Raw genomic sequence first — 14764 nt, forward strand, 5'->3', positions numbered from 1 at the left:
AAAGCTCTAATATTATAGTTATATATGCCTTTGATTAATAAAAAAGGGAGAGCAATAATTATGACTTTATTAAAAAAAATCCTGACTCAAAATTGCAAACATAGTATCTTAAGATCCTTAATATAATCACAACTGCAAGTCCCTTTGCCATGTAAGGTAACATATTTACAAGATTCAGAAATGTGATGGCCATCATTCTGCCTACCATAGAGGAATATAAGCTTAGAATTAGATGCCAGAATTCCTGAACCAAATCTGAGAAGGGAGCAAGAGTCTCAAATCCTATATGGAAACGTTTACCGAATTCAAGTTTTCAGTGTAGGTCCTTCATTCCTGCTCTCAGCTGGGCCTCCTATACTAGCGTCCGCCATGGTCTCTCTGCTACAGTGAAGTTCCAGCAGAGGCCGGGCTGGAGGACAGGAAGATGGAAGACAGCGAGAGCGGAGTCTAACTGCTCCTCATACAGATCTCTGAGCAATCCTCTTGGCTTTAGCCCCACACCAGCATTCCCTTAGTCAGTGTCTGGTGCTTGAGGTAGTTGGGAGTTCTGCCTATGAGTCTGCTTGCTTCTAGCTCAGATGGTCCCCTCTGTGCCTTAGACTCTGTCTTGATGGCTCAGTCATTTTCCAATGTTCATCTGTTTTCAACTTCCAAAGTTTTGTTGGCATCTCTAAGGCGGTCCTTGTCTATCTACTGTTGTCTTTATATTTGTATGATTGTGTCCCTTTCACCTCAATTCTTTCCTAGTATTTACAGGGAAATAAACGGGTTGCTTGCTCTGCCTTGTTTCCTGGGACCCTGCTTTCCTGCCCTTCCCCAAGGCATTTAATGTGCGTACACAGCTCTGGTCAGGCCTCCAGTACATCTAGGGTTCTCTCGAGGCCATCCAGGCCTTCCCATCAGTGGCTAAGAGTTTTGAATACTTTTAAAAAATATATATATTTTATTGATTTTGTACAGAGAGGAAGGGAGATAGAGAGCTAGAAAGATCGATGAGAGAGTCATCGACCAGCTGCTTCTTGCACACACCCTACTGGGGATATGCCGGCAACCAAGGTACATGCCCTTGACCGGAATCGAACCCGGGACCTTTCAGTCCCCAAGCCAACGTTCTATCCATTGAGCCAAACCGGTCTCGGCTGAATATTTTTCTATTGGTGCCTCAGTTTGGCCACCAGAGCCGTTTTCAAAGATGAAAACATTTGCAAACGAGGCATTATCAGACCACTTTTGAGGGGTAAACAGTTCATGGGCTACGTACCACTCATTTCTCCAGTAATCCTGAGATGGATAAAAGAAGCTTCCAATGGAAAAAGGGAGAAGACAAAGAGTGAGAAAAAACCAGAAACGGGAAGAGGTGGGTGCAGGACAGAAAGGAGAACAATGGGCAAGAGTGGAGAGAGAAGTTGAGTAAGGAAAGGGGTTACTGTCTGCTGTCCTGTCCTAACCCTTTTCAGCCAACACTGTGTACCAGTCACATTAGAAAGAGCTGGAAAGGGTTAATCTCTACACAAAAACCAAAATTATGTACTTAGACCTTTTACAAAGAACTGGACGTTGTGAGAAGATGACTGCTTAAGGCTGATTGATAAATTACTAATTATAATTACTTAAAGTTTTCCGTTCCTCACCTGACAACTTAAGTATTTGATTTATCTGTTGTAGCTATCTGTCCTCCTTCTGGTTTCTGATCTTCCTTACTGAACATAGCTACAGGTCGTGTATTTATCACATATCAGAAGTTTTTATTTATATCTGTCATATGTAAACCTGTAACCTTTCTGTTGTATCACTGCAGTCTGTAAGTCCAGAGTTTTCTATGAGAGAGCTGATTTCGATGGTCCTGCTTTGCTTCTGCTAGTGACCTGACTCCTAGCCCAGTGTGAGCCCCGATTCTAGGTTCCCAGTACACCTGTCCCTCAGAATCCAGGAGCTTCTGTAAACGCCCAAATCTGCAGATGCTCAAGGCCCTTATGTAAGACAGTGTAGTGCAGTATTTGCACTCAGCCTGTGTTTGCCTATAGGTTAACATGTGCTTCATTCCTGTGTTTTCGCCATAGAGTTTGGCAAGTGGCGAATCCAAGTTTTTGCTTTTTGGAACTTTCTGGGATTATTTTTCCAAAATACTTTTGATCCGGGGGTGGTTGAATTCGCAGAAGCGAAGCCTGAGGGTACGGAGGAGCTACTCACTTATTCCCTGTAGCCATGCTCCCTGTTTCCAGTAAAACAGATTTGTATGCTCTAGTGTTGGATGCTATGAACCTGGGGTGATGAGATTGAAGCTGAGGGACAGGAAAAGGGAGAGAGTAGGAAGAAGCTGCTCAGTGAAACCTGTTTCAGAAAGCAGCTTGGTACTGAGAGGCCCCCAGAATGGGTGCTAAGAGGTGAATGCCAGCTGGGAGTGAAGTTGGGACAGGGGGGTGGGGAGGGGCGAGGGATCCTATAATCTGAAAGAGCACCTGAATTAATCTGAACAATAATCAGATTTTAAATCCTAGAATACTTATACTTATGTGATCAGAGGGTTACCTTTCTTATATGGGAACAGAAGGTTAAGTTTGTCTAAGTTTCATTTCTTTGGCCAGTGTACCTGTACACTCCCTTTGATCCCGGAAAGGTGGTAGAGGTGACTTAGCTGAGGACAATGTACAATGTACCCAGCAAGCAAGCAGAACCCTTAAGCATGGTCAAGCCATCATCTCATTGTCTGAAGACCAAGAACAATAGCTGAATTCTGTGGATCTCTAGGGGCTAGCCCTTTCCCATGACCAAGAACAATAGCTGAATTCTGTGGATCTCCAGGAGCTAGCCCTTTCCCACGACCAAGAACAATAGCTGAATTCTGTGGATCTCCAGGGGCTGCACGTAGCAGCACCCTTTCCCAGACTCACCCTAGCCCTTTTCCCTTTGCAATCCTGTCCCCTGGACTTTGCTGTAAGACAGGTTTTGGATGCTTGCAAGCTTCCTGTCTTCTTGGTTGGCTGGCCTCCTCAATAAACGCCTTACACTGTAAGGATTCAACCCTGCCTTCGTTATTGGACACAGCTACAGGTAGCCCGAGTAACAGGAGTGGTCAGGAGCTGGTGGAAAACTGACAGACCTTGAGCTGGACACGGTTGGTGTTCACCCTGCTCAGCTCACCACGCGTGGTGGTGGCCGAGGCACTGGAAGAAACAGTACAGGTGTACTGCTCATGCCCGCGCTGGGGGAAGGATGCTGCCAGGAAGGAGACCTGGTGAAACACATCCACCCCTGGGCTGTTCAGCATTTCTTACTGCTGCAGAGCATGGACCTTGGCACCTTGTTAGTTCCCTGGCATCTGAGGTTTCCAGCCACACTGCACCCAACACCCAGGAGTTTATCTTACCTACAATCATTCTGCAGAATCGTATGAATTATGCATGGTTTAGGAAAGAATGGATGGAAAGGTAATGGTGGCAACATAGACAGGCCATATTTGGGGAAGTTTTAGAGAGTAAGAAAGAGGTGTTTAAGTAGCAGCGTGAAAGTACAGAAGGGCTGGTGAGAGGTGACTTGTGGGCATTTGTTGTCTATGTTTTGAGGGAAGGGGGAATTCTGGGGCAAGGCACCTGGTGTCCAAGAAGTGATGGCCTCTGACATAAGAGAGGAGGGCTTAAGAAAGGAGGACACAGTCTGAGATTGGATGGAGGAGTGAGATCAGCAGTGACTAAGCAAATTGGGGTGTTCTTACACAGTATGACTGCGATCTTCTAAGAGAGGAACTGAGACACCAGCTGGAGGGGCCAAGGTGACGAGAAGGATTGAGGAACTGAGGAGACCTAAGGTCTAGCCCCATCTCTGTGGTGTTTCTGGAAAAGAACCAACAGGATGTGACAAAGATAATGTTCTGGCAGCCCCAAGGTTCTGTAGTGGTTGTTTGTTGGCATGAATTCAGAGATTTATAATGGGTGAGCTTTCTGTGTTTTATTTTGTTTAAAATTTTTTTTATATTGATTACATGTGTCCATCCTCCCCAATTGCCCTCCACCCCATCCTACTCCCATACATGCCCTCAGTTTTCTGTGTTTTTGCATCTTCCTTGAGCAAAGTTTCTTGCCATATGCTATCTCCCAGGGTATTTGCCTCACCCCCTGTACTTCTCCATGCTCCTGCCACTGTAGGGTAGAAAAGGCAGGTGGTCAGATATCTGGAGATAGGCTGGCTTCTTCACTAGGTGGTTATTAACATTTTTGAATCTCAGTTTTGTCTTCTGAAAAAATGGGCATGATGCCTTTCCTCCCTGCCCCAGAAGTTATAAAGATCAAATGAGAGGCTGAAAAGAGGAGAAAGCTTTTAAATCTGCAAAGTACTGCCCTGGCTCAGTGAATAGAGCATTAGCCTGGGGACTGAAGGGTCTTGGATTTGATTTTGATCAAGGGCACCTGCCTGGGTTGTGGACTCGATCTTCCGTGGGGCGTGTGCAGGAGGCAGCCCATCAGTGATTCTCCCTCATCATTGATCTCTCTCTCTCTCTCTCTCTCTCTCTCTCTCTCTCTCTCTCTCTTCCCCCCTTCTCCCATCCCTTCGCATCTGAAATCAATAAAAATATATAAAAAACAAGAGCAAAACAATAACTGCAAAGTACCTTTCTGGGGTGATGTAGCTACTGTAAATACCCCTCCCTTATTCTACTGTCCAACAAGATTGGGGCCTGAGATGTGCAGCCAGAAACACACTTTGAAATTAAATTTATCATTTAAGGTTTGGCTTACTGTTAGATGTTATTATTATTATTTTTTTTTTCTGAAAAAGTATATGGAACGCTTTACGACTTTGCGTGTCATCCTTGCACAGGGGCCATGCTAATCTTCTCTGTATCGTTCGAAGTTTAGTCTATGTGCTGCCGAATCCAGCACCAGTTGGGTGTTATTAACCATAAAGCATTCTGATAGCTTCTTCTTTAAAAAAAAAAAAAAAAAAATTGCTGCTAAGCAAGACAGGCTTTGAAAAATCATTAAAATTGCCCCATGGTTGAGCATAGACCTATGAACCAAGAGGTCACGGTTTGATATCCTGTTAGGGCACATGCCCAGGTTATAGGCTCAATCCCCAGTGTGGGGGCGTGCAGGAGGCAGCCAATCAATGATTCTCTGTCAGCATTGATGTTTCTATCTCTCCCTCTCCTTTCCTTTCTGAAATCAAGAAAAATATATTTTAAAAAATTAAAAATAAATAAAAGTTTAAAAATCATTAACATTAAAATCTTCTGCACCTTCTATATTTTAAATCTCTGTTATCTCCCAACTCCTTACAGTTCTGATCCTTGAAGAGTCTCATAGGGATTTCCCAGGGTCAGAGCTGATTTCAGCAAAAAAATTGAAGTAAGTAATTGTGACGCCTCACGTATGCTATTTATTTCTTGTTTTCCGAGTAATTTTTATGCAAGTTATCTCAATTAGTCCTTACAGCTCTGAGATCAGCAGATGTTATCTTCACCTCACAAATGACATTGAGAAGTTTTTGGCATCACCTTGCGTTTAGAAATGCCATCTCTCATAGATCTCTTAGGATACTTTAGACCTCCAGTCCTGCTGGCCAGGGAAGCCATGGGCAACAGCACAGGCCTCACCTGGGAGCTTGTTGTAAATGCAGAATATCAAGCCCATGGAAGAATTACTTGAGTCAGAATCTCATTTTAACAAGCCCCCAAGGCGATTCATGTGCCCAAGTTTGAGAATCCTGACCTGATACAGGGATTCAAGTGAAATTATTGATGACTTAACATTATCATCTCCAAGAAAAAGAAAGCTCCGTGGTACTTGTTTTTCTAAAGGACTCTTAGAAGAGAAATATCGAGCCCCAAAGAATGTATGGTAGAATTCCAGGCATCGGATCTCTTAGGGAGCTTTCCAGGGCTCTAACAGGGGATCCCATCTCTTCCACTTACACAAGAAGCTGATCTTGTTGGCCCAACAGTGTCATAGAATGAAGCTTTGGAGAGGAAAAGGAAGAAAGAATGATACAAGAAAATAGAAAATGGTACAAATCTAAAATAGTAATTTGTATATTTTCCTTTTTATAAAATATGCAATAGAATCACTTTTATTATATGGGGGATAGCTAGTCAAACAGCACTTAGAAAACAAAACAAAACATATCAACTTGTTAAATAGCATTTTGAGTTCTGTTTTTACCATGATCAATTTCAGAATCACCAGAGACTATTCCACTTCTCTTTTCTACTAGTTAATCATCTTCTAAATATTGCAAGACTAAAACATTGTCTACTTGGCCAAGTGTGTAGGAAAATGGTAAGTGGATTGCCTTTGCAAGGTTGTTCTCCATTCAACCATTTGAAAATATTTCTCTGCAGTGAGTTTGAAGTCTAGTTTGTCAAATTGTTAATAACCTCAGACTTTAATTATAGGTTGACTTCACTCGGTGAGATGAAAAAAGTTTCATCAGTTAGAAATTCTAGGAACATACATTGTAAAAGCTTTAGGGATCATACAATAAGAAGTTATTCTTTTACAAATGGGGAAACTGAGTCCTGGAGAAGGCACATGGCTTGCTCCAGATCATTCTCACAATTGGGGTTATCAGAGGTTTCATCTAAAAAGACTTTTAGTTGAAAAAAAAAGAAGAAAAAAGCCTGATCAAAACTATACATTTCCCAGTGTTCTGATTTTCATGTTATCTCACCTCACCCAGGGCCAACCTAGGAACTAAGATTTTGGATCAAACCTGTCTCCATGGGTTATGTTAACTCACCTCATCAGCAATCTTCTGAACTTCTGGAGTGGCAGTTTTGGTTTCACTTAAACCTCCTTGGGACATTTTGGCTAATTGCTTCTTTGCAGGGCAGGATACTGGAACTGAAATGGTCAGGTAAGCCTGGGGACTCCTGTCTTTAAAGAAAGTGATGTTCACAAGCTCCGCCTACAGAATGCTTTATTTTTCCTAAAGAGCAAAGGCACAAGGGAAATGAGGATGCCTTGAGACAAGTCTTCCTGTTTCCTCAACAGAACAGCCAACAGGAATTCAGAGGAAGGAGGGACTGAGGGTGAATAGTGGGTGTGCACCAGGGTCATGTCTTAGCAGGAGTCACACTCCCTGCATTCTCTCAGGATGGTTCCATCCTGCTGCATCTGAGGAATGGAAATCTGAAGCCACAGCGAGAGTTCCTCAAAAACCTCTTACACAAGTTTTATTTTTTATCAAGACGGAATGTGTAGAATTTACTTGACTTTATAAAGTAAAAAAAAAAAAATCTTTATAAAGAAAATAAAGAACCATGGCTGTATAATCGTATTTTACATTTATTTACATTTCTAGGACTGTTTAAAATATAGAGAAAAACAAAGAATAAAGCAACAAACACTTATAAGCCTGTTAGCCAGAATTCAAACTTAAAAATATATATATATTTTATTTTTTTACAGAGAGGAAGAGAGAGGATAGAAAGTTAGAAACACCTAAGAGAGAATCATTGATCAGCCGCCTCCTTCACCCCCCTCACTGGGGATGTGCCTGCAACCTTGACCGGAATCCAACCTGGGACCCTTCAGTCTGCAGGGACCCTTCAGTCAAACCGGTTTGGGTTGGAATTCAAAGTTTTAACATTTTACTTTCTATCTTGTCTGGTAGTTGTTTTTAAGAAATAAAATATTACAGCACCACCCTGCCTCCCCCAACTACAGTTTGAGTTTGGTATTCTTCTCGCCTATTTTTGTATTTTGACTTAGTATGTTAAAAGAAAATCTACCTAAATCGCATGCTAGACATCCTATATAATAAAATGCTATTATGAAAATTGACCGAACAGCAGAATGACCAGTTGTTATGATGCACAGGGACTACCAGGGGCCAGTTGCTCAACACAGAAGCTGCCCCCTGGTGGTCAGTGCACTCCCACAGGGGGAGCACTGCTCAGCCAGAAACCAGGCTCAGGGCTGGCGAGTGCAGCAGGGAGGCAGGAGCCTCTCTTTCCTCTGCGGCAGTGCTCGGATGTCCAACTGACGGATTGGGCCTGGTCGGACATCCCCCAAGGGCTTCTGGGCTTCAAGAGGGTACAGGCCGGGCTGAGGAACCCTCCTGAGTGCATGAACCTCATGCACTGGGCCTCTGGCATATTGTATAATTTGCTTTTAATACTTAACATGTTTTGTCACTCCATGTTTATACACAGATGAATCTAATTAATTTTTTTAACTTTATTCTATGATAGATCTATCTATCATCTCTACTTGCTCTTTCTGTTATATGGTATTCCATATTTTACATACTTATTCCCTTGTTGATGAAGATTTTGATTGTTTCTAGTTTTTTTAAAAAAATACTTTATTTATTTTTTACAGAGAGGAAGGGAGAGGGGTAGAGAGTTAGAAACATTGATGAGAGAGAAACATAAATCAGCTGACTCCTGCACATTCCTCTCTCTTCCACTTCTACTTCCCCTCTCCTTCCTAAAAAATTCAGTCCAAAATCCATTAGGTAGGGATAAGGAAGGAATTCTATGAACAATTTTATGCCAATAAATTAGATAGTATACGTGAAATGAACAAATTTCTAGAAAGAAACATTATCAAATCAACTCAAGAAGAAATCATCAATCTAAAAAGACCTATAATAATTGAAAGGATCAAATTAGTAATAATAATAATAATAATAATAATAATAAAAATTTTTCACAAAGAAAAGCCCAAGTTCCTATAGCTTCACTGCCGAACTCTACCAAGCATTTAGAGAATTAATACCAATTCTACACAAATTCTTCCAAAAACTAGAAGAGGGAAGAATACTTCTCAACTCATTGTATAAGACCATTATTACTTAGACACAAAAACATCACACAAAAACTATATGCCAATTTCTCTTGTGAACATGAATGCAAAAATCCTCAATAAAACACTAGCAAATCAAAGCCAGTATATAAAAAATAATTACTTAAACCTCCTTGGGACACCAAGACCATATGATATTCATTCTAGGAATGCAAGGTTTGTTTAATATCCCCAAATCAATTAATTATTAATATAATATACTATAGGGATAGACTGAAAAATAAAACCACATGGCTATCTCAACAGGTGCATAATAAAAATTTGACAAAATCTCATGTTCTTTCATGATAAAAAAAATAGAAGTGAATTTTTTAATTTGATAAAGGGCATCTACAAAGACTCCATAGCTAACAAACATCACACTAAATGGTGAAAGACTGGATGCTTTCTCCCGAAGATCAGGAACCACACAAAGATATCCACTCTCATCACTTCTATTTAACTTTGTACTAGAGGCTCTAGCCAGTGCAATTAAGCAAGAAAAGAATACAAAGTATCTAGATTGGAAAGGAAGAAATAAAACTGTCTTTGTGGGTGACATGATCTTGTAGTTTATTGAAAATCCTGAGGATTCTACTAACATACAAGTTCAGCAAGGTTGAAGAATATAAGACCAATATGTAAAAATCAATTGTATTTCTATTTTTGGCAATTAACAAGCCAAAATGAAATTAAGAAAATAATTCCATTTACAATATCATCTGTAAGAATAAAATACTTAGGGAAAAATTTAACAAAATTGGTGCAAAACTTATACTTTGAAGACTATTAAGAATTGTTGAAGGAAATCCCAGAAGAGATAAATAAGTGGGAAAACATCCCATGTTCATGGACTGGAATCTTTAATGTTGTTAGGAGAGCACTAATCCATAAACTAACCTACAAATTCAACATAACCTGTATCAGAATCCTAGTTGACTTCCTTGTAGAAATTTATAAGCTGATTTTAAAATTAGAATGAAATCTCTAAGTATCTGGAAGAACCAAAACATTCTTGAAGAAGAACAGAGTTGGAAGACTCACTTGTTGAGTTCAAAACTCAATACAAAGCAACAGTAATCAAGAAAGTGTGGCCTTTGCTGGGTGGCTTGTTTTGCATTAGTTTCAGGTTTTATATTAGTTACGGAATAATGGTTAGACAATCATATACTTTACAAAGTGTTCCCCGATATTTCCAGTACCCACCTGGCATCATACCATCATTACAACACTGTTGGCTATATTCCCTATTTAAGTGACAATAGTTTTACAGGTTCCTTCCAGTCTTTCTTTCTTGTTAGTCACCTTTCCTTTTCTTTCTCACTTCTTCCCTCATTTTCTTTAGATAGTATTTCAGTTGGCCCTCAAAGCTCAGCGAAGGTACTGGGACATGCTTAATCTATTTTACAGACCAGGAAACTGAGGCGAATTCCGTTGATTGTGGAACCGGACTCAGCATGCAGGAAGCTCCTACAAGTATGCTCTCCGCCCTTCCTAAGGGACAGCCAGGGAGCAAACAGAACAAACACCCCCCCCCCCCCCATGAGGCTTCTGAGCCTCATTCTCAAGCACCTCTTTATTGTGGATGTTCCACATTCTTTCCTCTCTTCCCCCAGCCCCCATTCTTCCCCGCCCCTCTTCCCCCTCCCTGTTCTGGGGAGCAGGCGGTAAGCTTCGCACTCAGAGTTCAGGGTTGGGGCAGGAACTGGGGATGGGATGGGGCAGGCATGGGCTTGTTTTTGGGCCAAGGCAGGAGCAGGAGTCGAGGCCTCCCAAGCTTCTCTGAACAGCCAAACAGCTGCAGTGGAGTACCCAGCAGTGTGGTGCCCCTCCACTGAGGTGGCGCCGTCCCTCAACCCCCGTCTCAGGGCTGTGGGTCCACGCCCTTCAGCCTGGACTTCCTTCCATGCACCTCTTGTTTCATGTGTCTTGGGGCCATTGCAGAACCTCGCTCTCTGCGGGTGAGGCAGATCCCCACCTCCTGACACCCTGCCCTGGCCTGAGCCCCCTCTGGTGCACCCCACCTTGGCACCACTCCGCACCCAATTCGCCGAAGCCCGGGAGCTGAGCTGTTTCTCAGGTGGAGGCCTGTCCTGCCTGTGTGACTGTGGACACCCTGACCTCAGCTCATGGCTGGTGCTTTGCTGAAGCTTCCTCTTCCTTCAGATGCTCTCCTCAGACCCCCAGGAATTTGGTTCAGGCAGCCTTGCCCCGCCATGGCTCCCTGCACCCCATGCTCCACTTGGCTCTCCTGGGCCACCTGCCTGTCAGGTCGCTGCTGGGGGCCCCTGCTGCGGGCAGCACAGTCCTGGGGCAGGGGGCGGGGGTCTGGGGAGCAGCTCCAGTAAAGCTTAGTAAACCCCAGGTGGGCACTGGGATTCGGTTGTGGAAGTCTGCATGGGTGGGACAAATCATGCCTCGACCCTGAGTGCCGTCCTATGGCCCCCCAGCCATGCCCGCACTGTGAAGGTTCGTGACATGACAGTGATCCAGACAAATTTGCAAATTCATCCATTTTCCTATCAAATAAAAGAGTAATATGCAAATTAACCATCACTCTGCTATACCCACAAGCCATGCCCACCAGTCACGAACACCAGCCAATCAGTGTGAGTATGCAAATTAACCCCAACCAAGATGGCTGCAGCCATAGAGAGCAGGAGGGAGGTTTGGGTTTCCCTGGCAATGGAGGAAGCCAAGCTTTCCACACACCCTGGAGGGCCCAGGCCTCCACTCCAGGGAACAAAGTTTCAATTATAGAAGGTAAATACATTCCAACAGAAATGGCTGCAGCCACAGAGCTAGAAGAACAGGAGGCTATGGTTTCCTTAGGTGATTGAGGAAGCCAAGCTTCTGCAGCCCTTGTTGGCTTTGGCCTCCACTCCAGACTACAAAGTTTCAATTGTAGAAAATAAATTCCAGATACCAGGGTTTCCTTTTGGGTCACTGGGGGCATGGCTGGCCTGCAAACCACCACAGACCCCTTGCCCAAGCCACCGCACACCCCAAAGGAATCCCCACCCTGATCTGGGACACCCTTCAGGGCAAATCAGCTGGCCCCAACCTGTGCACCAGGCCTATATCCTATCAAATAAAAGAGTAACATGCAGATTGACCATCACTCCAACACACAACATGGCTGCCCCCATGTGGTCAAAGATGGTTGCCCCCATGTGGACACAAAATGGCCACCACAAGATGGCCAGCAGAGAAGGGCAGTTGAGAGGCATCAGGCCTGCAAGGGAGGACAGTTGTGGGCCATCAATCCTGCAGGGGATGGCACTTAGGGGTGACTAAGCCAGCAAATGAGGGGAGTTGGGGGAAAATAGGATGGCAGGGGAGCAGTTAGACATCAATCAGACTGGCATGGGAGTGGTTAGGGGGTGATCAGGCTGGCAGGTAGAAGTGGTTAGGGGCAATCAGGAAGGCAGGCAGGCAAACAATTGGGAGCCAGCAGTCCTGCATTGTGAGAGGGGTGTCCAACTGCCCATTTAAGCCTGGTGGGATTGGGCAGTCGGACATCCCTTGAAGGGTCCCAGATTGGAGAGGGTGCGGGTTGGGCTGAGGGATAATCCTCCCCCCCGCCCCCGCTCCCTTGCACGAATTTTGTACACTGGGCCTTTAGTGTATATATAAAGATGTCTAAAATAGGCAAACCTATAGAGGCAAAAGTAAATTAGTGACTACTTAAACTGTGGGCATGGAGGAGGATGGAAGATGAGAGCTAAAGGGTGATGAAAATGTCCTAAAATTGGCTGTGATGATTGTTGTACATATTCTGAATATACCAAAAATTATTGAATTGTATACTTTTATTGACAAATTGTATGGTATGCAAGTTATATCTCAATAAAGCTGTTAAAAAAGAGAAAATGGCAATTAAAGGAAACACATGGTTTTGAACTAGATCTTCTATAATAATCTACACTAATAAAAGAGAACCATGCAAATTGACCATCACTGTGCTTTGCCCACCAGCCAATCAGGAGTGAGTATGCAAATTAACCCAACAAAGATGGTGGCAGCCTTGGAGCTGGAGCAAACAGGTGGCTTGTGTTTCCCCTGGTGATGGAGGAAGCCAAACTTCCGACCTGCTCTGGCCACCGCTGAAGGAGGGTCTCGGAGCCTGAGTTGCAGGGGGGCATGGCCAGCCTAAAAATGTCCCTCAGCCTTTTACCCAGGGTGGCCATGCCCCCATGGAGTAAGAGTCCCAGCCAGGAGGCGTAGCCAGCCTGCAAACAGCCATCAGCCCCTCGCCCAGGCTGACCAGGCACCCCAACAGGAACCCCCACGCTGAAGGGGGTGTGACCAGCTTGAAAACAGCCCTCAGCCTCTCACCCAGGCTGGCCATGACCCCCAGCAAAGACCCTCACCCCAGGGAGCGTGGCTAGCCTGCAAACCACCACAGGCCCCTTGCCCAAGCCACCCCACATCCCACAGGAACCCCCACCCTGCTCCAGGACACCTTTCAGCGCAAGCCAGCTGGCCCCCACCTGTGCACCAGGCCTTGATCTATACCAATAAAAGGGCAATATGCTAATTACATTGGGAGGCTTTCCAGGAGACCTTCTGGACAGTCTTCTGGACAAAGCCATGGTGGGAAGGTTGAGGTCGAGGCGATTAGAGACCAAGAGGGGAGGGCAGTTGTGGGTGATCAGGCCAGGATGGGACAGTAGTTGTGGGTGATTAGGCTGGCATGGGGGGCAGTTGGGTGTGAGTAGACCATCAGTGGGGGTCAGTTGGAGGTCCACAGGACAGCGAGGGGCAGCAAGCAGGTCAATGAGGAGGGATGGGGTTGCAAGCATGCCAGCAAGCAGGCTGGCAGGGGGGGGGGGTAGTTGGGGGTGAGCACACTGGCACGGGAGGCAGTTGTGGGTGATCAGGCTGGCAGGAGGGAATTTGGGGGTGAGCAGATATGCAGGTTAAGTGGTTAGGGGCAATCAGACAGGCAGGCAGGAGCCAGCAGTCCTGGATTGCAAGAAGGATATCGGACTGCCAATTTAGGCCCAATCCCTGTAAACTGGAAGCAGAACATCCTTTTTGAGGGGTCCTAGATTGGAGAGGGGGCAGGACAGGCTGAGCCCCCCTCACCCCCTCGTATCCCCACTCAGCATAAATTTCATGCACCGGGCCTCTGGTTTTGCAATAAAGGACACTTTGGGGATGACTAGGGAAATTTGAATGTTATCTGGTGATAAAATGCAAGTAAATGAATCAGTGTTAATTTCCTGATTTTAGTGGTTGCATATTAGTTATTTAGGAGACTACACTAGTTTGTAGAAAATGTAAAATAAAGAAGTTATTGGTAATGGGGCACCATTATAGGCAGCTTACTCTCAAATATTCAAAAAAAAGTTTTTTTGTAATTTGTCTATAAGTTTGAGATTGTTTCAAAATATAAGTATTTTGTAAAACACTTGATTTAAATTTGAAATGTGAGAGTGGAGATGGCTTGTCAGATTCTCAGAAATCAGAGGGCACTGTGGGCTCATGGTGGGGGTAGTATTATCCTTTAGCCAGTTGCTTAGGCCTGACTAATTTTTACAAGATTTCCAATTGACATAAATTTATATGGATTAAAAAAAATAAATCTTTATTGTTCATATTATTACAAATGTTCCTCATTTCCCCCCCTCCATTACTTCCCTCCACCAGGTTCCCACCCCACCCTCTGCCCTTTCCCAACTCCTCATCCATAGGTGCACAGTTTATGTTCAGTCTCTTCCCACATCCCCCACTCCCTTTTTCCCCGAGAATCGTTAGTTCACTCCCCTTCCATCCTCTGATTTTATTATATTCACCAGTTAATATTGTTCATCAGATTTTTTTTTAATTCTCTTGGTTTTTAGATTCAGTTGTTGATAGTTACATATTTGTTGTTCATAATTTTTATCTTTATTTTCTTTCTTTTCCTAAATAACCCCCTTCAGCAATTCATATAATTCTTGTTTGGCAGTGATAAACTCCTTTAGCTTTTTTTA

The 14764-nt window shown here is 43.9% G+C and overlaps 1 non-coding gene across 1 annotated transcript; it reads right to left on the reverse strand.

The window, feature by feature from the left end:
- Positions 1–4770: 4770 nt before the first annotated feature.
- On the reverse strand, positions 4771–4877 carry LOC118724992. The gene has a single exon (XR_004989760.1). It is a non-coding gene; the product is annotated as a U6 spliceosomal RNA (small nuclear RNA).
- Positions 4878–14764: the final 9887 nt, after the last annotated feature.

Source organism: Pipistrellus kuhlii, unplaced genomic scaffold (assembly GCF_014108245.1).
Source record: "Pipistrellus kuhlii isolate mPipKuh1 unplaced genomic scaffold, mPipKuh1.p scaffold_m20_p_2, whole genome shotgun sequence".
NCBI classification, from domain to species: domain Eukaryota; kingdom Metazoa; phylum Chordata; class Mammalia; order Chiroptera; family Vespertilionidae; genus Pipistrellus; species Pipistrellus kuhlii.